Here is a 22,893-nt window from a genome sequence, read left to right on the forward strand (position 1 = left end):
ATTTGCTGTGGTTTGTCCTTTTTGAAGTGGTCTTGTAATGAGCTGAAAATATCCACGTTTGGATGGTAAACATGCATGTAAGTCTGGTGGTAGTGAATTTCCACTTTCGGAGAGTGTGACTTATTTAATGGACAGTTACAGCCTGACACCCTTACACCAGTCCCTTTCTAGAGACAGAAAGCAAAACCCAACACTTCTAAGCTCATTCCCACATTCCTTCTGTTCAGGAGATACAAAGCAAATTTATTGTACTTCCTTTTTCAATGCACAAATGACTAAAATGTGACACTATACAACTGCTAGCTACAGAGTTTGAAAATTGTTATTGCTTAACTGGAAAGTATTCTGTGTTCTTTAGACTGAAAGTATGGCCTCACAGATGAGGACTTCACAACTAAGGACTGAAGGCAGTGGAAGCACTTTTCAAATAAAAGCTATAATCCATAAGCATTATTTTCTTTAGAAGTAAATGGTGTTTGCTAAACTACCTAGTGGGTCTGTGAGCTGAGATTCTTGAGGCTTTTCTCAGGCTTGGGAAGGAGGACTACAATATGTGGCAAGAGGTAAAAAATACTGGCTTTGCAGCTTTTGGCTGCATGTCAAGCTTCCAGTAAATAATAGATATGGGTACTGCAATTAATTGATTAAGAAACTTTCCAATGAATGGCAACTGCTTTGAGTAATTTTAGGAAACAGCACCTGGAAAGCATGAAATAGTTGTAAATAAGTGCAGCTGAAGATCTTTGGTGTTTAGGAATATGCATTAGCCAGCTGCACTTTGTCATTCTTTTATATTTTGCAGTATTTCAAGTAGTTCATACCACCTTTGGATTCCAGTGTCTTACCTTACCTTAAAAACAAGTATTACCAGGCATTCCCTGAACAAAATATTTAGGGGTGTAAAAGGGAGCATAAAGTAAAAAACAAAGGTGTTTATTTGGAGTTGGTAACATGGCTGACTTTGCTTATTAATGTTTTATGAACTAGAATATAATGACAGCAACATTTCAAAAGAGTGAGTTGTTCTTCACAGCAGAAAGGAATCCAGAGAAATATATGGAAGAAACTGAAGTACACCAAATTTCAATATAGTATATTCCAAGAAAGTAAGGAATTATAAAAGTTACTTAACTGAATTTTTACTCCTTATTCTATTATTCTATATAGTCTTTAAATAGGCTACTATTATGCTATGTATCTATAGATAGATAAATATAGATAGATACCAAAACTTGTTTGGTGACAATGCTTACTGAATTAAGTAATTAATTACATTAATTACAGAATTGATACGTGAAAGCGAAGAGAAAATTTTAATCTCACCTAATTCAAAAAGGTAAATCACTAGTGCGGCTACAGCTAGTACAAAGTCCCATGAAAGACAAAACTTTCAAATTAAAATATGTGAAAAAAAAGTCAATATGCTGGTGTGAAGAAAAAAAAAATAAGAAAGTTTATTCCTTATACATGTGAGGAGATATTTATTACTTAGCCTAGACCAATTGACAGCAGCTAGTCAAACACAAAAGACTCCCTCAGCGAAGTGAAGGTATCCTTATTTCAGCTGGGAGCATAGTGAGAGTAATTTTTTTAGTTAGAAAGGCAAGAGATGTGTTTTAAGATGAGGTTTCAAAACTTGTACTTCAAAGAAGACTTCAAGGGGCCAACGCTGCAAAGTTAACTTCCATCACCTATGCACAGTCCATATTCAAAGTACATACTCCTGAAAGGCCCCTCTAATGAGAAGTTCTCAGGGTTTTCCAACAGAGGCCTCCAACTGACATTGCTCCAGGTCATGTCTCCTGCTTAAAAACCTGTCGTGATTACCACCTTCCTGGAAGCATATCAGCTGCTCACAGGGAAGAAGCACCAAGTAGTACAACCTCACAAAACACAGTTTACTGTCCTTTCTTTTCAATTCACTTATTCAACAAGCTCCTATAAATGTGTTATCTATTCTGAACACAATGACTTTATTTAACTGTCACCTTAAGCTGACTTAAAGTAAGTATTATTTTAAGGTAACTGGATAACAGAAATCTCTTTAGGTGGTATGGCAAATGTATAAATGTAGGAAGTGGGAAACCTTTTAACTTCCCAATCTCTGAAGTATTTCTTCTAATGTATTTGAAGAATAATAGATGGCATCTCAGCTTCAGTTTCAGGTTTTTAGCATGCAGTAGGATATTGGTAAATATGTCTGAATATTAAGGACCAAAAGGGGCTCATGGCATATGTGACAGGTTCAAAGAGCACAAAAATCTCGGTATTATTCAGATTACCTGCCTGAGACAGCACATACTGTTTTTTGTAAAGGCTGGACTCACAGAATTGCTGATCTGCCTTGCTCTTCACAGATCCCTCCTTTCTTCACTGCTTATGTAATTTTTCTGTACTCCTCATATACCCAAGGAGCTCAATTGCCTGGAGCTGAACAGTAAATATAGTATGGTTCCCTTTCCTATTCTCTATGTCCCATCAAATAATAACAGAGCTGAGGCTAGTTGCATCTTATTTTTGGCTTGCTTTTTTAGCCCATTTCTCATTTTAAATAGACGTGATTTTAACTAGCTTCTAATTGAAGCTGTTAGAAAATGTGATCCTGTGGTGTTAACTTTGACATGGGGCTGCCCAAGTCAATAGCAATCACTGCATGACACACTGATCCTTGAAAGGAAACTGAAAAATAGCATGTGATTTCCTGAGATAAACAGGCATAATGGAAAAGTTCATTTTATAGTGCCAAGCTGAATAGACACAGTACAAATTAGAAACTCCTGTGGTCTAGATCTCACTGTGCCACTATCTTCATTTGCCACCCCATCTTTTAGTTTTCTTTGCAAATAAAGGGATTATCTCACATTTACTTGTGAATAAAATAAATCCTGAGTTCTGAGTGTTCCCAATACGTAGCTGGTTTTGTTTTTTTCTTTATTCAGCTCTCTTATTAAAACATTTCTAACAACCAAGGACAATGAAGTAAGCATCCAGTAGAACAAGTCTGTAAAAATAATCATTGTTACAGAACAAGCTCTCAAAAACTCAATAGATCTAGAGAACAAAAAAGGCTTATAAATGAGTCATCAGTTCTCATAAAAAGCTCAAACTACAGTTTTGGTCATTCATAAAAATGTTCTAAAACCAATGGGGTGTGTTTCAACTTAAAGCAATAACATTTTTCTAACTAGTGAAGGCCAGCAATATTTTTATTTCAGATCTTTCTGTGCCTTTCTTCCTGTATTTTCTAAAACATTCAGATTTAGTCCATTAAGAGCACAAATTAGCAAAGAAAATCAGTCAGAAATTGTGCCAATGGTCCAGAGACACTTAGGTGTTACAGCCATGAAAGGAGCAGAGGTTCTAAAAGTAGAGACATCTCAGCTTTTTGTACCACAAAAATTATTTTTATTTCCTTACTCAGAGGGGAGTAATTTCATATCTAAATTACAGACCTTGTGAGCTGACAGTCCAGTGTTGTAACTCTAACAGTGCCTGAAACACAGTAAAAAATCTACTCAGGAAAGTAAAAAGATACACTGCTGTAATGTACTGAGCACAGCACAGTTCAGAGGCAGGGCCCACATGTAAACACTGGTAATAATGTCATCACTTAAACCCCTGACATTAGGAAGTCATCAGATCTACACTGATGATCCTGAGAACTCTTTATTTCTCTGACTTATATGCTACAAAAACTTTGGGCTGGATGTGGTTTTCATTCTCATTAGCAGAAACTCACTACCAGAGCAATATTACAGTAATACATTTAGAAAGTCACTTCCACAGGTAATGGTGAAGAAAACTGATTTTTAATTGAGTTTAATTTAAATTTTGTTTTGTTTCCTTTTACAGTTAGCAAACTAAAATAAGTGTTTCAGTGGTATAGAGTTAGAGGGTTTAGCCACTCAATATTCTGAATGCTGAACCATACCTCTTAGGTAGCATAAAATCCTTCATTAATGCAGACAAAGCAGATTTTTTAATAGAAGCCTTCCGCATATAAGTGGTATTATCTATACATTCTTGGAAGACACTAGGACTATGCTGGTTTTAGGGTGAGTGCATAAAGTCTTTGTGAAACCAACCACTCTGAAATATGTGTGGTTCTTTTTTGGAAAGTTGAAGCAAACTGATTTGCTTTAAAAATCTTTTATTTAATATTTTATCAAAAAGTTTCAGTCATCCTCTATGTATTATTTAAATTAAAATGTATTCAAACTCCTTTATATTTATTTAGAGCCATATGGATCTCCTAGATCTAGTCCTATGCCATCAGCTTTCTAATTATGGCTGCATTATTTTCTTATCTCTCATTCTGTAATATATTTACTCATGCAACACCATTTAAAAGCAAAAAAGTTATTCTAATTTTGCAGAGGAAAAAACTGAATAATAAGGTCTGAAGTTTGTACAGGACCCTATCTTACTCATCACATGGAGCTGAGTCCATCCTGCAGAGATGACAGCAGTAAGTTAATGGTCCAGTAGTGATGAGAGGGCAGTAATAATGTGATTCCTCAAGAGAAAATATGGAATATTAACACAAAACCAGGGAAATTTGACTGTTGCACTGAGTTCATTAAATGTATTCTTTCACCTCTTTTCAGTTCTATTAAAACAAAAAATATGACACTCCAAGGCAAGGTCATAGCTTAATACTATAAATATGTTCCAGAGAGCTGGGTAGTCAGAAGTAAAAAAGAGATGACAAACCAAGACATTTTTTAATCCCCACAGGAGGCCACTGTGCTCAGGAAAGTTTTGCTTCTCACTTCCACAGTGTACTGGAGCTCCTGGAGTGTTGAAATATTTTGAGGCAGACACAGAGAACTCCTAAACTTAGTAAGTCAATCCATTTAAGAAATTTTTACCATGTTTTTGTAACAATATCAACATTAAGACAATGATGCATGAAATAGCTTTCATTTTAATTCAATACTAGTTTCATAATTTACACATTTATTGGATTACAATTTATTGGATAAATTATTTTACAGACTTATTTTACATTATCTATTGAGCTAAAATAATATGTTCAATAATATTTATCTCTTAAAAAGTGGTTAATTTGAGCATTTAAAAATGCACATATTAGCCTCTGACACTGAGAAAAAAACATGATTAAATGAAAAATCAACACATATTCTAAAGGCATTTAAATGAAGGGTGGAATAACAAAGATTTGTTATTAAATTACAGTAATTTCACGAATACAAGCCGCACCAATTTGACCAAAATTTTGGTGGGAAACCCGGAAGTGCGGCTAATATTCCGGGGCGGCTAATCTATTAACAAAATTCTAAAAGCTGCCAACACGGAAGTGAGAGCCCGCGGCAGCCCCAAGCCAAGCTGGAGCCCGGCCGGCCCCGGCAGAGGTGGGAAAGCCTGGCAGAGGCGGGGCCAGCAGTGTCGGGGGCGGGCGGCAGAGCCTGAGCCAGCAGGGCGGGGCAGGGAGGGCGGCAGAGCCTGAGCCAGCATGGCGGGGGAGCCCGGGAGAACTGGGGCTAGCAGTGCAGGGGAGCATGGCAGAAGCAGGAAGGCCGGCGGGTGGGGCTGCCTGGCAGCGGGGGAAGCCCAGCAGAATCGGGGCCAGCAGCGTGGGGGAGCCCGGCGGTGCGGGGGCCTGCAGTGCCGGCCAGGGCGAGGAAACGCGGCGGCGGTGCAGACGGGAGGGGGCGGCCGGCGAGCGTGGTGGCGGCGGCGGCAGCCCTGCCGGCGGGGCGAGCGGAAAGCGGCGCTCGCGAAAGCGCCGCTCGGCGAGCGAAAGCGCCGCCGCTCGCCGCGAACCGCGAGCCGCGAACCGCGAGCCGCGAGCCGCGAACCGCGAGCCGCGAACCGCGAGCCGCGAAAGCGCCGCCGCGAGCCGCGAAAGCGCCGCGGGGTGGGCGCGGCGCTCGCGAGGCGCGGCGCGGGGCGAGCGAAAGCGGCAGCGGGGCGGACGGCGAGCCCGGCGGCGGCAGCCCTGCCAGCCGGGCGAGCGAACGCGGCAGCGGGGCGGTGCTGACGGGAGAGGGGGGCCAGCGAGCCCAGCGGCGGCGGCAGCAGCACCACCCGGCCAGCCCCGCCGAGCCGTGGCGCTGAGCTGGGCCACCCGGCCCCGTCGGCAACCATGAGCGGGCCGAGCCTGCCTGGCCCCGCCCCGAGCCAGTAAAGCCCGCTATGCCGCGATCCTGTTACTAATTGGCCAATTTGTGAAAGCTGCGCACGGATTCTCGCGACGAACGAAAGTGCGGCTAATATTCGGGGTGCGGCTTATCTATTGACAAAGACAGCAACATTGTCGAGGCACCGGGGGTGCGGCTTATAATCCGTGCGGCTTGTATTCGTGAAACTACTGTACAATATTTCTGAAGGTCAATAAATTTGAAGCATATATGAGAATATGTATAGGAGTGTTAATACTTAGAAGAACCACCAGCAAATCTGTATTTGGACCCTTGAAAACTTTGAATGTGCTCCAACTTTACTCTTTCAGTGCCGGAGGAAGACAGAGCACTTTCTCCTAGTGAGCCTTGGGGGCTCAGAGCTGTAGGCAGTGGTGCAGGGCAGCAGTTCTGGCAGCAGCACTCATGCATGGCAGGCTGGACCTGCCAGAGCTTGCCCAGACAAACTGCCCGGCTTGTGCTCACAGGGCTGCAGCTGATTGGTGCATAGAAATATGGTGAAGGTTCATCAGGCAGTGTGCTGTCCCAGGAATCTGAGCAGAGGCTGAATCATAAGCATTGAACACTGACAATGAAAAGCAGAAATCCTGCCCTAAGGCCTTGGACATGGATGCTCATTTAGCATCCAACCCTGAGCTGACAGACTTGGCTGATTCACAAGGGAGACTGCACTCTTGTCTCTGCTCAGAGTAGAAAGAAGGCTCTTCCCCTTGCTACCAATGAGTTCCTAAGGAAAAGAAATGATGTCCTGGGGCTGGAAGGAGAAGAATCCATTTAAAGTCATCAAGACCAAGAGAAAGGGCAATAGTATGAAGTCGGTGCAATCAACCATCCATGTTGGAACAATACCTCTGGAAATTGGGGTGGGCAGGGAGCTGGCTTCACCTGCAGATGCAGAGAGCCAAAGCATTCCAAAACCCTAGGAGACACCTAGCTAGGAGGAAGGACATCCTTGACATTGTGGTGAGAGAGAAGAAAAGAAGAGTTGTCTCATGGGAGCTAATATGTGAACCAGTTTGTTACAAATAAGGTGTTGTTCTTAGTTTCAATATATGGTTGGCTAATGGCCAGAACCACATGGTTCTGTTCCTTACCCTTGTTATTGACTGGGTCCTGTACCCTCTACCTCATCTGTATAGCTCCGTGTTTTCTGGGTTTCTGGGTCTTTGGATGTTGCATTTGTATGATGGGGTTTCTACATTTGCTATTTTTACATTAACAGTTCTTTGTTTTGAGGCAGCTCCATCGTTCCCGTCCCTCTGTATTTACACCAAAAAACTCCCCAGCAGCTCCAGTTCTGTTGTGTGGCTGCTCACAGCTGTCATGTACCTCAGAAGATGCTGAAGGTGTGAGGAGCACAAGGAGTGTTCTCCTCCTTCCAGCTGAAGGACAGTAGAACATCTTTGAGAATTGAAATCTTCACTGAGGAAAACCTCTCTGAAGATGAAAATAACTGCTGAAAAGTTCTTCTGAAAAGTTCTGCTTCCTGTGGAACTGACCTTGGAGTGATGGAGATCACTGCAGAGGCTGGCAGAAGAACAGGAGCCACCAACCTACAGGAGGTGCAGAGCATGTAGAAAGTCTGTCTGTAACAGCATGACCTGGCATGTGCCACATGATCCTTTCAAGCAACAATCCATCCAAATGAGAACAAAATGGTTGGGTCACATTACGGGTGCTTGAAGGGACCATAAATGCTCAATTTGTGCTTTTCCCTGTGGTAGGGAAGCAATGGGAAGGGAAAACCTTCTGAGCCTCCATTTTCCATGTATATTCAGCAATTGCTAGGGTCAAATCCTTACAATAATTCTACTCTCACTGGAATGTAAATAAAGAATATCACACTCTCCCTGCCCTGCTTTATCTCATGAATAATGCATCTGGTCGCCTGAAGACAAACATAGCAAAACCACAATTAATTTCAAGAAAAGCAAAACCTATATCCCTGCTAGTGCAGCTGAGTGGTGTCTGAGTATCCTATCCTGCAGAGTAGGATAATTGCACATGCTGTTTGCAAAAGTGAGGGACAGTCTGAGGATGGGTGTGAGATGCATGGAGATAAACAAGAAATTATTGCTCTTTGCACCTCTCCTGAAAGAGTTCCAGATAAAAAAAACACAATTTAAGTATAAATAAGTATCTCAGTATTCCTGAAAAATCCCTCTTCATCCTTACTGTGAAAGAGCCAAAGTGACCTCCTGGTAGGGCTATCTTGGGATCAAGGAGCTGGGGTTTCCCACTCAAATACATCTGTCTGACACTCAAACCAGCTCCTAAGACTGGGCACTGAGCAGATGACTGGCTCCAAGCAGCACCAACCCCCATTCTGTACTCGTCCAAAAGGCCTTTTGGTTCCACTGGCATTTCTGTCTACATACACAGATAAGTTCAGTCCTAAAAGTAATACATAGGGAGGCCTCAATGCTTTCTGAATCCCTCTGGCAATTCACTTGGCTGCATCCAGATGACCTAGCAACCTTTCAATTAGTAGCCAAAAGGTGACTGCCTAATATGCTAATAAAGTGAATTTTACTTGTTTCCATGGGGAAATGGCACTGAAGAAAAGGTGCACTGACAAGAATAATATGCAAATTGTTTACTTTTCAGTCCATGCATGCCATTTTGCATATTCTTTCATTCGAGCAATTAAAAGTCTGTGTTGCCTCTATGTAGTCATTGGGCTGAGTAGAAAGGTAAACACTGGAAGTCTTTATTCTTCTGGTAGCTGACAGCTTCTCTCCTTGGAGAATGAAAAATTGTCTATTTTTACTCTTGTCAAAAAACAATAGAGGTTGCATATAGTCATAGAGAATATGGATATCTGCCAGGAAAACAATATTAGCTGTACCCCTGTAGAAACCTAATAAAAATGTCTATTGGGCTTTTGGAAATGACCCTTAACTACCAGCCAAAGCATAATGAAAATTGGCAAAACACAAAAAAGCCAAGTCTCACTTTGCTTTGCAGCTTTCAAATGACCCACAAACCTCATTAAAAAGGGATCAGCAGTGGCAAATAGAGACTTTGCCAAAATTCTTTGGCAACATGTCCCAAAAAACTGAAAGAGAACAGGTTTACATAGAAGGAACAAGCTGCCTGTAAGGTTAGCTGCTGTCAGCATCTCTCACACTACAGGCAGAAAAATCCCTTTTGACTTGTTTTCTTAATGAGTTATCCTGTTGAATTTATTTCATCCACAGTCCACAGGAGCAGATAGTGCTGCTCATTACTCAGATAAAATCCAGATGAAGCTAAGGAAGGGGGGTTGCTGCCCAAGAAAGGAGGACAGCGGGACAGCAGAAGGGAGGACAGCACTGGACTTTCTGGAGCAACTGTTTTATGTTAATAGTAAGAAATATTATTTTTTAAAGAACAGTGTTGTAGAGTATTTAGTATTTTATTGTGCACATTCATGTTCATGAACTATAATTAAGGATATATGTTGCACCGAATTAAACAAAATCAAACTAAAAAATTATGGAACTCAGTTCTCTCTCCCTGCTAGCTGTTTATGTCTATGAGAAGGCAGAATCAAGATTTCACCTTTGATTACCTTCTAGGAAATATAGTCCAGATCAAGTGCAGACTATATGCTTGTAGATGACCTATTTATGTTATGAAAGAGTTCTGGCTAGCTGTCCCTCTCAGATCTTAAAATCTGTTAGTTTTTCAAAATGTGAGTGTTCTACTGTCAAGGTATGATAAAAAATAAAATCCTCCCTGTTTCTTTGCATAAAAATCACAAATAACATAATGTGCAATTGGCCTCACATGCCTTTTCATGTAAAAAAAAGAGCAGAGAGCAATATGCTTAGCCATACTGAGGCAACAGGGCGGAGAAGGAGTGAATATTTTGACTGGTAAGGTTTTTGCTGAGCCTGCAGAGTTGATTCGTCTGTAGACAGTCTTGAGGCCTCCATCATGCTATTGAAGCACACAGGATGGTTTTTAACACTGAACCATCAGATTATAACAAAGCAACCTGTTTTGCCCTGAAACTCCATGTTTGTAGAGATCTTTATTCAGTGTGTGTCTTGCTCTGTTTGTGGACTGTAATTTTGTAATGAGCCACATTAAGTAAGCTGCTGAGTTGTGGCCTGCCTCCCCTGCCAAAATTCAACTTCACCATTTTTCATTCTCACTCACCCCCCCTGTTTTCCTTCATGCTGAGGCAGGAAAACAGCCTTAAAACCTGTTGACCTACACAACTCAAAGACAACACTGGAGTTTGGGTGGTGGTTTTGTCATTGCTTAAGACCGAAGTTAATGAACATGAAATATTTAGTTAGAAAATTAAATCTGAGGTCAGCCAAAAGGTAATGGAAAGGTCTTTCTGAGTGAAAATAATAAAAAACCAAAAAAATCAGTGCTCTTAGATATTGACTACTCTAGAGACAAAAGAGGGATGCTATGCACTTATGGTCATACATAACTAAATGGGGCAATGTGGTGTTTAAAAATAATTGTGACATACAAAGTGCCTTTCTGCCTCTGTATTTTCTAGCTAGCAAAATCCATACCCTCTCCATGGCTAAATTAGCAGGACCGGGGACAAGAGACCAGAATGGGCACAGGAGGAGCAGCTGACATGGGTCAGTGCACATGCTGTGGCTTGGGTGGCTGATCCAGCACACCTGGGAGTTCAGACTTTGGCTGTGTCTCCCAAACCCAGCTTCTCGGTGGTCTTCTCAGGGTACAATAAATCCACACGACATTTCTGGGCTGCGCAGACCATAAAAACAGAAAAGATTAAGAGTCATGTTCTCATTACAGAGGAGGTCTTTGTGGAAACCTTAAGATGTGACCAAAGCACAGGGATAAAATAATCTCCTCATGAGCATTACACGCCTAATTAAAAAAAAGAAAAAGAAGACAGCATACAATTGATTTCACTCCAGATTCTGTCTTAACTTTGCAAAAATATTCTGGTATTATTCTAGCTTTCTTGTTCCCCTGAACTTCCTGCTCAGACTGGAAATGGAAGGGCCAGACAGTTCTTCTCTTCTCAAGGGATTTTCAGAGCAATTCTGAAGAAAAGAGCATTCATGTTTGCAAAGTTGGTGCTGACACTCAACTATAAATCACAGATCATCAGTGATTCTTAACAGTGAGATGTACTAACCAAAATCCCCAAGAATCAAAGGTATCGAAAGGCCAAAGAATCTTGGTAATCAAAAGAGGGAAGATTGGGACCAGGAGGTCTGCTTAAGATTTGTATGAGAAATTTCACAAACTTCCATTATTCTTTTGAACAGGAGCATTTGTCATTAGGAGTGGCTTATTTTAACATTAATAAAGTAAGTGAAACTCAAAAATGTACACATGAGTGTGATACTTAGAAAGCAAATTAATTTTTGTCTTTTATAAGATTTAGCCTCCATTTTGTCTGTGCTGAATATACTTTTCATTCAGAATATATTTATGGCAGTATTTTAAGGTATATTCAACTGATTATTTAGTTCATAACCTTTCTCTAAGGATTGGTGAGAAGTGTCAAAGAAAAGTAAGTTTGCTTCATATCAAAAAGGCCCTCATATCACACCAGAAAACTGTGGTTTGCAAACCACAAAAGTTTAAAACCCTGTTAGGCGAGCAAAAGAAAAGAAAGGATTCATAAACGCTTACTTAATTATAAAGTTGGTCAGATCATCTCATTACCAGTAAATTATTAAATATATATTAGAGTCATTCTTTAGATGAGATGTTTGGGAAGCAGATGGCTCCTATCAACAGAGTTTAAAATAAGACTGTCTTCAGGAACATCTGGTGCTGGTGGCTGTCAGAAGCCATGCCAAGCTTAAAAATTCAAATAAGTCCATGGAGTTTGAAAACTTTTTTCCCTATAGTTATGACCAAAAGGACCAAAGGAAAGGTCTAACTACAAAATTTGATTTGGAATCAGATGTCAAACTCTTTCCTCAAGGTATTTGGCCATGTTGAGACCAAAGCATTCTTTTTCCCTTGGCTTTTGCCTACCACAGCTTAACACTGAAGTATAGGTAAATCTGCTACTTCATATTATGTCTTGTGACTGAAATTGAAATGAGTAATTTTGGGATTTTATTCTATTACATTTTAGCAGTTGCACTTCCCAAAAGCTCTTTAGTTTTCCAGGTGACAGTGTTACAGGAGTGATATGAATTTCAGTAAATCTTTTTACCATATCTCGTACTGTGATGCCATCAAAATATTTTGGTGAGAAAGGGATAGCATTATTTATCTTGTTGATATTTGTATTAGTCTCTAATTTTTTTTTCTTGTAAGGGAGTAAAAAACACTGTCAAAATGAAATTGAAGTTTCAGCATTGTCTTATTCTTTTATCTATATTTCCAATAGGACTGTTGAATTTTACCCTAAAATATACCAGCTTGACCACCCATGGGTATAATCCTCTCTTTCCAAAGAGCATGTCCAGTTTAACCACTGATCGTCCTGCTGAATCAGAGTCTCCACTTTAGAAGTTTATTTTCAAAGAAAACAGAATGGGAACAGAGCTGTAGTTCTGTGTGGATGTGTGGGTGTGTGTGGGTGTGTGCTGTATGGGGTTATGAAATCCTAATCAGGGTCCATCTGGAAATGTTCTTGCACTGAAATACCAGTTGGACAAATTAATTCCAGCATGATGCTGCATATAGAGGGGACAAGTCTTCCAGGAAAGAAGAAACTGGAACACTAACAAGGACATATTTCCCAATTCCTATTATGACTTTTCCCAAAATCCACATTCAATACATAACTGGTAAAAAAAGGACTTATCTTGCCCAACTAAAGAAACTTTGGACAGCCTCTGGCTGTTTTTTCACTTGTCCTGTGTCAACTTAATGGGTCTGAACAGCCTCTACATTTTGTCTCTACCTCAGCCTGAGTTCAGGGTACTATCCAAGATAACCTGGGCTTTGTCCATCCTACCCACTCATGCAGGGATGATGGGAGGGTGGGAGGCGCAGGCACAGCCCCTGGTTGGTGCTGTACTCAGGTGACACCGTGAGTGCCTCTCTTGTCACTGCTGGAAACTGCACAACAGCCCAGGTGTCTCCTCCGCCACCTGCTCCACAACCACAGACCACACAGAATAGTAAATAAAGCCAGCTTAGACTTGCAGGTTTATTTTTTGGTCTTTGTTTCTGCCGATATGGTCTGCCAATATGAAGGGTAGGCCCAACTAGAGGGGTTTGCAGCTGGTTGTTGTTTTTTTTTTACATGCTCCCTCACTGACACAGGAACTGTGTTGACAAGACACGTGAAAGCTGGAACACCGGGCAGTGCTGTCCACCAAGTCCTTTCCTTGCTGTCCCCTGTAACTCCTCTGACTGTGTGTCTTTTAGAGCTTTTGTTTTTGCAGTCAGACAATTCATGAGGTTTCATGCAGCTCTGCTGAAAAGTAAAGGAAGGGATTGGAAGTCTCACCAGTTTCAATTTGAAACATTTAGTTTGACTTTGTTTTTTTCCTTCAGCAGAGTGTGCCTCAGGCCTGAGCTTTGGTGGTCTGGTGATTAACACTGCTGTCTAGAGTTTCATGATACTGGGATTCCTTTTTCTGCTTTACCACAGATTTCCTGTGTCCTTGAGAAAGTCACTTAATCTACTGTTCCCTCAATACCACAGAGAAAACCACGCTGTTCTTCCTGAGCAAGGGCATTGAGGGACAATCCTGCTCCCTCTCAGAGGAGAATGTGTGGTACTGTGGCATTAGATAGGCAGAAAAATGGAACCTTTTAAACTCGGTGATAAAGTTGTGTCATTCATTGTAACATAAAGTCATCTGTAATGGATGGAAAGGACCATTTAGTCTGTTCATGGAGGAGATTAAATTATTCTAGAATATATTTTTGTATGGATTTATCTTCATGTCAGCTTTTTATGCTATTTTTAATGCTATTTAGTATTTATATTTTTAATGTTAGCATTAAAAGTCCTGAATATTTCCTTCAACACAGAATAAATCCCTAATAGAAATACAACACAGTTGCAACGCTATGTGTGCAATTATCTGTGGAAAGTTAAAACAAATCTGTAAGTACCTTTCAGCCATTAACTCAATTACTTTAGCTGTGAAAGTGGTTTTTAGGACAGCTTTGTCTCACTGCTTCATCATAATCTGTCATGTTTTGTACCTAAAAAGCATCCTGGCGCTGAAAAAGATCTCAGATGGCAGGACACACAAGTTCTGGCCTGACACCCTTTGAAAGTTACATTCCTGTCTCCCCAGATTCCTCTGATTACTGGCAGTGTCACTTAAAAAAGTAAAAAAAAAAAGTCCTAATTTCTACTCAGTCCCCTGATTTTAACTCAACAGATCTTCAGACAAATAAATAAAGCAGAACTGAGTTTGGCTTTAATATCAAGAAGAGCTGTTGGATTTTCAGAATTAGAGACTGGAGTGACCTAAAAGTTGTAGGATTTTGACCAGGAACCTTATCAAACTCCAAGAAACTGTTTGCATGAAGCAAAATTGTATCAGTGGCACGTTGTAGGTGGTTGGTGTGCAGCCCACTATTTTCTAAAGCTGAATATTGGCAAAGTGTGCAACAGATGACATCCAAACATTTTAATTAACAAATACTCAGATGACCCAGTTGACTCAGCAGTTACCATGGTGGCAGAAAAATGGCATGTATTTTAATATACTTTTCAATCTCCTATCAAAGTAACGGAACTGTTAAGTGATGCAAACCTGTTGGTCAGTTTTCTTTCTCTGTAATGCTTGTTTCTCCTGTTGGATGAGTAGCATAGTGTGCTGGGACACTCATTTTTGGGGTAGTTGTAATGCTGTGGTGTCCTCAAGCAAATGCATTGTATCAGTGCACAGCTATGAAATTGCAACATCTAATGTGCTTTCTTAATTGAAGTAGTCAATTAAAAGATCTGTTTTTTCTTGGTGATATAAATTTCCGTTAACTTACGCAACACAAATTACAAGAATTCCCTGGAAATGTTGTCACTATTTCAACCAAATGCATAAAGAGTCATGGAATAGGGAAACTTTTACTGACCTAGTTTTAAGTTTAATGAATGGTTATTGCATGCTTGAACAAATCTAAAATTTAGTATTTCAGGTATATTAAAGAACATCTCCTAATATAGCAAACCTTTTGTTTGGAATTCAAATAAGAGCACTGATTGCCAGTGATGTGGTCAAACAGGGCATGAATATAATCAGTAGAAATTCTAAAAATAATTTGTATTTTAAATAGTTGATTTCTCAATCATACATGTAGAGCTATCTTGTGTTTTGAATTCCAGTGTAAAGTACTTATTAAATAAATTAATATGGTCAAAATTAATGGGCCCAGAGGAGTGCTGAAGGAAAAATGAAAGAAACGAGGAAGGTAGAAGAGACTGTAGACAGAAAAACTGGAATTTAAGCTCAAGAAAAATTTAGAAGGAAAGCACTTCAACTTTTCAAAAATTCTTACTTTCTTTACCAAATTTGTCAGCAATTGTATAAAAATACGTCCTCACTCTAGACAAGGAGATGAAAATGAGGTTTTCAGCAGTGATAGAGAAGACAGTATGTGAAAAATTTTAAGGAAAAATAATTTAATGAAAAATAAAAGATAAATGTTGCACCGTCCTGGCAGATATTCCAGAAACATGTAAACACAGCTATTTTGTTTCTATATGCCGATTTCCAACCTCAAATTTCCTGGAGGTTTAGAGATAGACAAACATGGAATTTTGGACCTAATGCAACTCAACCATGGAGGCATAAAATATAATCCAGCTTGTCATACACATCCCCTAGAAAAGTTATTGAGGATATGATCTAGGGAACACATTTTAAGACTATGTTTGTAAGATTCACTTCATCATCAGCAGCAATTTTACCTTGTATTCCTGTAGAAGCTCATGCAGAGTCTGTCTGACCATATCTTTCCTGTTAAGGCTTGATTATCTGGAAAGCTTGAGTATCTCTGCTCTGAAAACCTGCTCTCCTCAACATGCCTGAATTAATCCTTATCAGCAGTAGATACAAATAAAACATTAACAGCTTTTCAAAATCTCAACCAGCATTTCCTCTTAGAATCAGCAGTTATTAGAAAACAGGACTTGTAATTTTTAATATTTTACATACTATAATTTTTTCTAACACTGTGTTAATTGCAACAAATCAGATTTATATCCTGTTGCCTTATTATTTTTCAAGGCTTATTATTAACTTCTTTTACAGAAATTATATTTCTTATATGTACATCTTCGTACAAACATGCCATAAAGATTTTATGTATCACCTGAGCAGTTTAAAATTTGGGAGAAATTACATTTGCATAATGTTAACTGTTTATATATTTTTCTAGTGCAAATATTTTCTTTTGTTTTGTTTTTTTTTAATTTTACATTGATTTTAATGCACAAATCGCTCTCATAATCAAGTTGTTAAGGTCAATTTTCTTGGTTGTAACAGGTATCTGTCACCCAATTATAGCAGGTTTTATCTGTTTTGCAGTAAAAATAACTAAGGAAAGTTTGCCTTTCCAATAAAGAGATTAACAGTAAGAGTGACAGAGACACAGGATCCTTTCATGTTGTAGGCTTGAAAATTTATCCTGTTGACAGAAAGAAATTAGTACAAAAGCACTTATATGGCTAAAGTTGACTAAAACTGACCACCTCTCACCCTCAGGCTCAGCTTTTTGTTCTTTGAAACAAGTTCTGTATATAAAATAATCTGGAAAAGCAAATATTTTAAAAATGTAAGTACCCTGCAGTATTTAAATGGCTACAGTTTCATGACAACTACAGTAAGTACACAAAGCTTTTTTCTTTTTTTTTATGGCTATGATTAGGATATGGTAAAGTGCTAAATGTGCAAGCAATTATGAACTTGGCACAGTAGCAATATTTATTTTAAGCTCTACTTGTGCTGCTTTGGTGGAGGATGTTTACTTAACCAGACTCTATTAAACATGCTGAAGACTTTGTACTCTAAAACATTTTTAATTGATGAAACACAGAAGCAATCAATCAACACAAATGCTTAAGAAAGGCAGACAGGACCAGCCAAACAGAATAAGATCTGTAGGTGTCTTTTTATCTCTTAAGGGGAAAAAAAAAAGAAAAAGTCTATTTGTGCTGCTGAATTAAGTGTTGTGAAAAGAGTGGACTTGATAGTGGTGGAGACTGAAGTCTTCTATTTATTTACAAGTCGGGTGTAGTGGTGGGAACTCTTGCATGGTCTCTTGCCTTTCCTATTCAACCTCTGACCTAATGGACCTGATGAGCTTATCCTCTCTTGTGACAGGAAAAATCCTCGCTGAGTATACAACCTGTGGGTCTAACTTACCCAAACAATGCTGAACGGTGATGCTTGTCATGCACCATTTGTAAACATATGAAAGCCATTGCACTGCCTCACATTCCTGCTCCAGGAAGCACATTCCATATAACCCTGAGCACCAGTAGATGGGAAGCATTTCTGCAGCTACCTTATTCTCAAACTGCATCTGCTCTGAGCTTCCAGATGTTAATTCTAAATCATGTGCTCATAAATGTTTTTTAAATGTAAGTTTAAAAAAACCTATCAGAACACAATTCTGTCAGAGCACAGATGTTCTTTGAAAGGACTTTTATTGGCAGCTACTTCTTGATAAAGAGCTTAAACCTAAAACACTTGCTCAGATTAAACTCCTCATTGCAGTGGGAACGTTCCCTGAAAGAGGATGGCTTCTATCTCCATAGAAGAAAAAGTTTAAACACTTAGCGAGTCATTTAGGGAGGTAGCTCAAAATGGTGTAGCCACTTGTGCATCTCAACTGTGAAGCTGGAAAGAAATATATTTATATAAACTGTATGTGTGTGTGTATATATATTTTTTTTCCTTTCAATGTCACGTGAATAGGCTCATATTTATCATAACAAGTGCTTCAAATTTTTACCTCTACAAACAATGGATTTAAACATAAATTTGTTTATGACCTAACGTGTTTATAAACACAGACAATATGTTTATATATATAAATACATATATATATATATTTACATATATAATGCATACATGCATTCATACATGTATCCAAACCAGATTCCATATGAACAAATACTTGGACCCTAAAAACATGAAATATTAGTGGGTATCCTTTAATTCCAAAATGTATAATACAGTCAAGACAATCTTCTTAAAATTTATGTAGGTCTTAGCATTTCACTGTGAGTTATACATATATATTTTTAAAAATATCTTTTATGTGCTGTGTATATACTTTCATAATGCTTATATAAATTAAAATGTCCTTTTACTACTGTCCCAGAAAATTAGAATGCCCTCTGCTGTTAAAGACTACTAAATTCTTGTAAAACTCTTTAAATTTGTACAGACAAAATTACTGCTTTCTATTCCAACAAGTGTGATAGCAAATATGGACACATTTGTTATCAAATCTTATTTTTTTTCAACGTTGCGACAGAGATTGGGGAAATAATGTTTTTCATATCTTGATCTGTGAAAATTAAGAATAATAATTAAGTTTACATCTATCTTTGTTCAGAATTCAAAGACATTAGAATTTGATTGCATTTTTTTCATAGAAAGAGAGTATTTCTTTTATATAATTGATTTTTTTATTCCTTAAAAAACCATGTCTTTGCTGTGGATCATTAATTAAGATCTTATTATGAATGGTATTTCTTGCTTGTATTTAGATCAGCAACAGTACATTAATTTTTAATAGTTTTGCACTCCTTTATTTTGGAAAATTTGTATCATTAAATAATTTGAGATAGTGAATACAGTTTGTAATTTCAACTAAAATAATTTTAAGTACTGATTAATATTTTATTTTTTAAAAAAATGAAATGCGCAAATGAATATGACATCTTATGGATGACATCCTGTGCAAGTTTGCAAGTGGGTGTGACCTTGATATTTTCAAGGGGAATGGATTTTGGGTTATTGGCCAAAATTAAGGATTTAGTATAATATTTAATACAAGGAGATGAGTGATTCAGACATTGGTTACATGTTAACATATAAGGAGTTTTTAGCTGATGTTGAATCCCTATTCTAAGCAGGTATCATAAATGGTACAGGATTAATTATTCCTTTCAAGTTTCATTAAATTCATATGAATTTGGATTTTTGGTAGCAGTGAGAAGAATTTGTATTATTTGTTTGTTATTCAATGCTTATGTTAAAGCTTGGGGTACCTCTTAGGTGAGAAGAAAAATCAGTACAGTGCATAAGTTTTAAAATTTTGTAGCTGAAATATTAGTCTCACAAGTTTTCATGGTTTTGTAATTTTATAACTAGAATTTTCCACTTTTTGGCCTAAACTGACAACTTTTTTTTTCTGGCTACACAAAGAGGAAGTGTGCTCTGACCCAACTCAAGTGGTGTATACAATAATATGACATGAAAGGAATTAATATTCCATACTTCCTTGATATTTTTGAGACTTAGAAAGATCTGCAATTTTATAGAGATTAATTTCAATTCACTTTTTTCCCTTTATTTTCTGGGAATGAGCCACATAAGTGCCTATGCCCTGTTTGTAATAAAGCAAGGAATATTGACTTTTAAATCTCTGTTATCAGGGCAAAACTACCCTCTTCCATTATTTTCTCTGAGTCAGTGTTGAAGAAACATCTCCAAAACTCACCATCTTCTGTAAATCTTTACATTACCAATGCAAGGTGAATTCCTGGTTAATGAATCTAGTTTCTGACTTCACAAGTGACAGCATAATAGTTTTCATCTGCATTATAGTATTCTTTGTATTTATTTTCCTAATTTGGCAGAAACAAGCAAGCAAAACCAATCCCTTCAGGGCCACTATAATGGTATATTGACTTTAAGTCTTTAGAGAAAAAGAATATTTTAGAATTTTAACTCAATTAGCCTGCCAGAGCAAGTCAGTTGTTGGGACCATTTTATTTCTTGAACTAACTCGCTGTCTGTGATTTGTGACCATCACTTTTGTCCTATCACAGCAGTAACAAATGAGGAGCCAGAAGACACAAAAGCTACACCAATCTCGTGCGCACAGATCGCCCTGCCCAGGGATAGCGCCCTCCACTCTGCCACCCTGTGCCAAACATGCTCCCCACTGGGGATTGAGGGCCATCTAAAATAAAACTTTTTTTTTTGTAAATGTGCATAAAAATGTATAAGCATATAAGCATCTGTGATACATGTGAATTTTCTTGTGAGTTGAAAAAAAAAAAAAAAAAGAGAAACTTCAAAAGAGGTTTATATTGGAAAATATTGTGATTCCTTAAATGACAGGTCATGACTAGTGCCCTGTAAATTAATGTCAACCAATATGTGTGACCTAAAGTGGTAGATTCGTCCACTCTATCTTTTATCATGTGCTGTGTTCAAATCCATCAAGAGTAATACAAAATGAATTTTAAAAGATAAAACCTTTTATAAGAACATGCCATTTTATGTTTAAAAATAGTCAATTTAATACAAAACATGGACATCTATTGGCTTCTAAGAAAGATTCAGATGGTGTTTAGTTCTTTATAACACAATACTTCCCACTGGAAGAAAGGGAAATATTTTTTTATCTAAGTAATTCCAAAAAATAGATGTTTGTTATTGCTGTTTATTTATATACAATCGAACAAACAGCTCCAATTTGTTTTCCTTAGCAATCATATTGTTCATGGTTACTCATGTCCTTATTTGACTTAGTTGCTTATGTGTTATCTACATCTAATACTCTCACTTCCCATTTGTATCAGAATGATACAAAAATTTAAATTCTCAGAGAATTCTTTTTTACTAACATAATCAGAATGAGAAATCAAATTTAACTGTCTGACTTCAGCGACTTACTGACCAAAGTTTATAAAGGAATCACCTCAAATTAATGATCACCCTTTAATCTTCTTTAACATAAAACAGAAAATGACTGCAGAGAACCACATTTTCTAGCTGTTTATTTCAATTGACAGAAAGCAGAATACAAATTTTGTCAATAATGTGAACAATTCTGAGCCAGATCCTCTAAAATGGTAAACTTTTCTAAAATCCATTTAATGATAATTGAATTATTTGACATCTATTAATGCAGGCATTCAGTACAAAGTAAACTTTTAGGAATATTTGAATTGTTATTTTGTTTGTATAACTTTTGCTGATTATATGTTCTATACAGCAGGGAGAAGTGAGATCCAAATTTAATAAAATAACATATTTATAAGAGAGAACAAATGAAGAGAGTTTAAAAAAATATTTTAAGTGGTAACATTAATTATTTTTTCAAGTCTTTACCTGATGCTGCCTATCATTTCCTTTTTTTGTTCTCCACTCATTATTTGTTTCTTTCTTCTCTTACTTCCCGATTAATACATAAACATGAAGCATGCTGTTAATTTAGATTTACATTTAAGAAGACACTTAGGCATCTGCATCCTTAGCAGTGAGGAATGAAGATATAACCTTGTGAATAATGTTTAAACTAGAGTCTGAGGCCGTGTTCTAGCCCTTGAGACATGGTACTTATTCTTTATCAGGAAACAGTACAACACAGCATTTCAATCCTTTGAGATGTTTACACAGTCTGAATCATGAGTTTAAAAGATACACCTTTATATTCTCAGAGTTAGGAGACCAAATATATTATTTTCATAAAGACATACAGAAACATTCTTAAAAAGCTGTGATTAGGCTTTACATGTTCTGTTATATACCAAAGCCTTATTGACACCTTTCTGATCTGTAGAAATTAGCCTAATGAATACAGCTCTCTACCATGAGTACCTGCTCAGCAGGAGAGCATTTGGTCTGCATCTTTCTCCCTTTCACTTTATCAGCATAGTGTCAGACTGAGCAAAGTTATTGAATAGGTCTTTTTAAATAATTAGAAAGATTGCAAAGTAGTAGATGTCTTTGATTAGTAAATCCTGAAATATGAGAGGCTACCCCTGTTGAGGAGTATTTTTTTTTGTTAATTAGAAGAATGTAGTTGACTATTAAAGAGAAACACTGTCAGAACGTCAAGAATAAGTTTAAAAGGAAGAGGATCTTCCTACCATCACTGGTCCTTCTTTTTACTCTTGTATGCAATCCTGAATCCATTACAATCACTGTAGGCACAGTTGCTGGTTTCACATAACAAGCACTAAATGTTACTCTGTAGTTAAAGACATCCTATAATCACAAGTGATTTTAAAGCTAATAACTAACTTCCATAGGCACTTTTGTTTAAGAGATAACCACAATGAATCTCAAGCATATTTTTAGCATTAAATTTTAATGTTGCTGAACAGAATCTTGACTGAGGAAAAAAACATGTATTAAATGTAATAGTCTCTGTTTTTACTAAGACACTTCATTTGACTATTTATAATACCCTCTCTTATCCAAAAATATTATTTTGATGTTTTCTTCTCATATTCATCTTAGTTATTGCACCCTGTGACTTTCAGTTCTGGAGATCTATATTAAGCAGTAAATATACTTCTATCCTTGGTATCCCAAACATGGACTATATTGCTTGTTTTGACAACTAAAGAAGTTTACAAGAGAAACTCAAGGTATTCGTCTACCTTTGTATTAAAGCATCAGGTAGTGTCTTTGAATAGATTGCTGTGGTTTACACCACTTTTAACTGCTTCTCTGCTCATTGAGTTTTAATAACATGCTGTTCTGGTTCCAGCCAGGACAGACTTAAATTTTGCAGTACCTGGGAGGGAACATGGCTGGCACATGGAGGTTATTCTGTACCAACTCAAGTCATTGCCAGGGGAATGGGAAGGGAGTCTCTTCGAGAAAAAAAAGGG

At 37.9% G+C, this 22,893-nt stretch overlaps 1 protein-coding gene across 2 annotated transcripts in view; it reads right to left on the bottom strand.

The window, feature by feature from the left end:
• Nucleotides 1-22,893, bottom strand: part of LOC117009128 (angiopoietin-1) — a 153,443-nt gene that overhangs the window by 107,189 nt on the left and 23,361 nt on the right. The window lies entirely within an intron of this gene.

This window comes from Catharus ustulatus, chromosome 1, assembly GCF_009819885.2.
Source record: "Catharus ustulatus isolate bCatUst1 chromosome 1, bCatUst1.pri.v2, whole genome shotgun sequence".
NCBI lineage: Eukaryota > Metazoa > Chordata > Aves > Passeriformes > Turdidae > Catharus > Catharus ustulatus.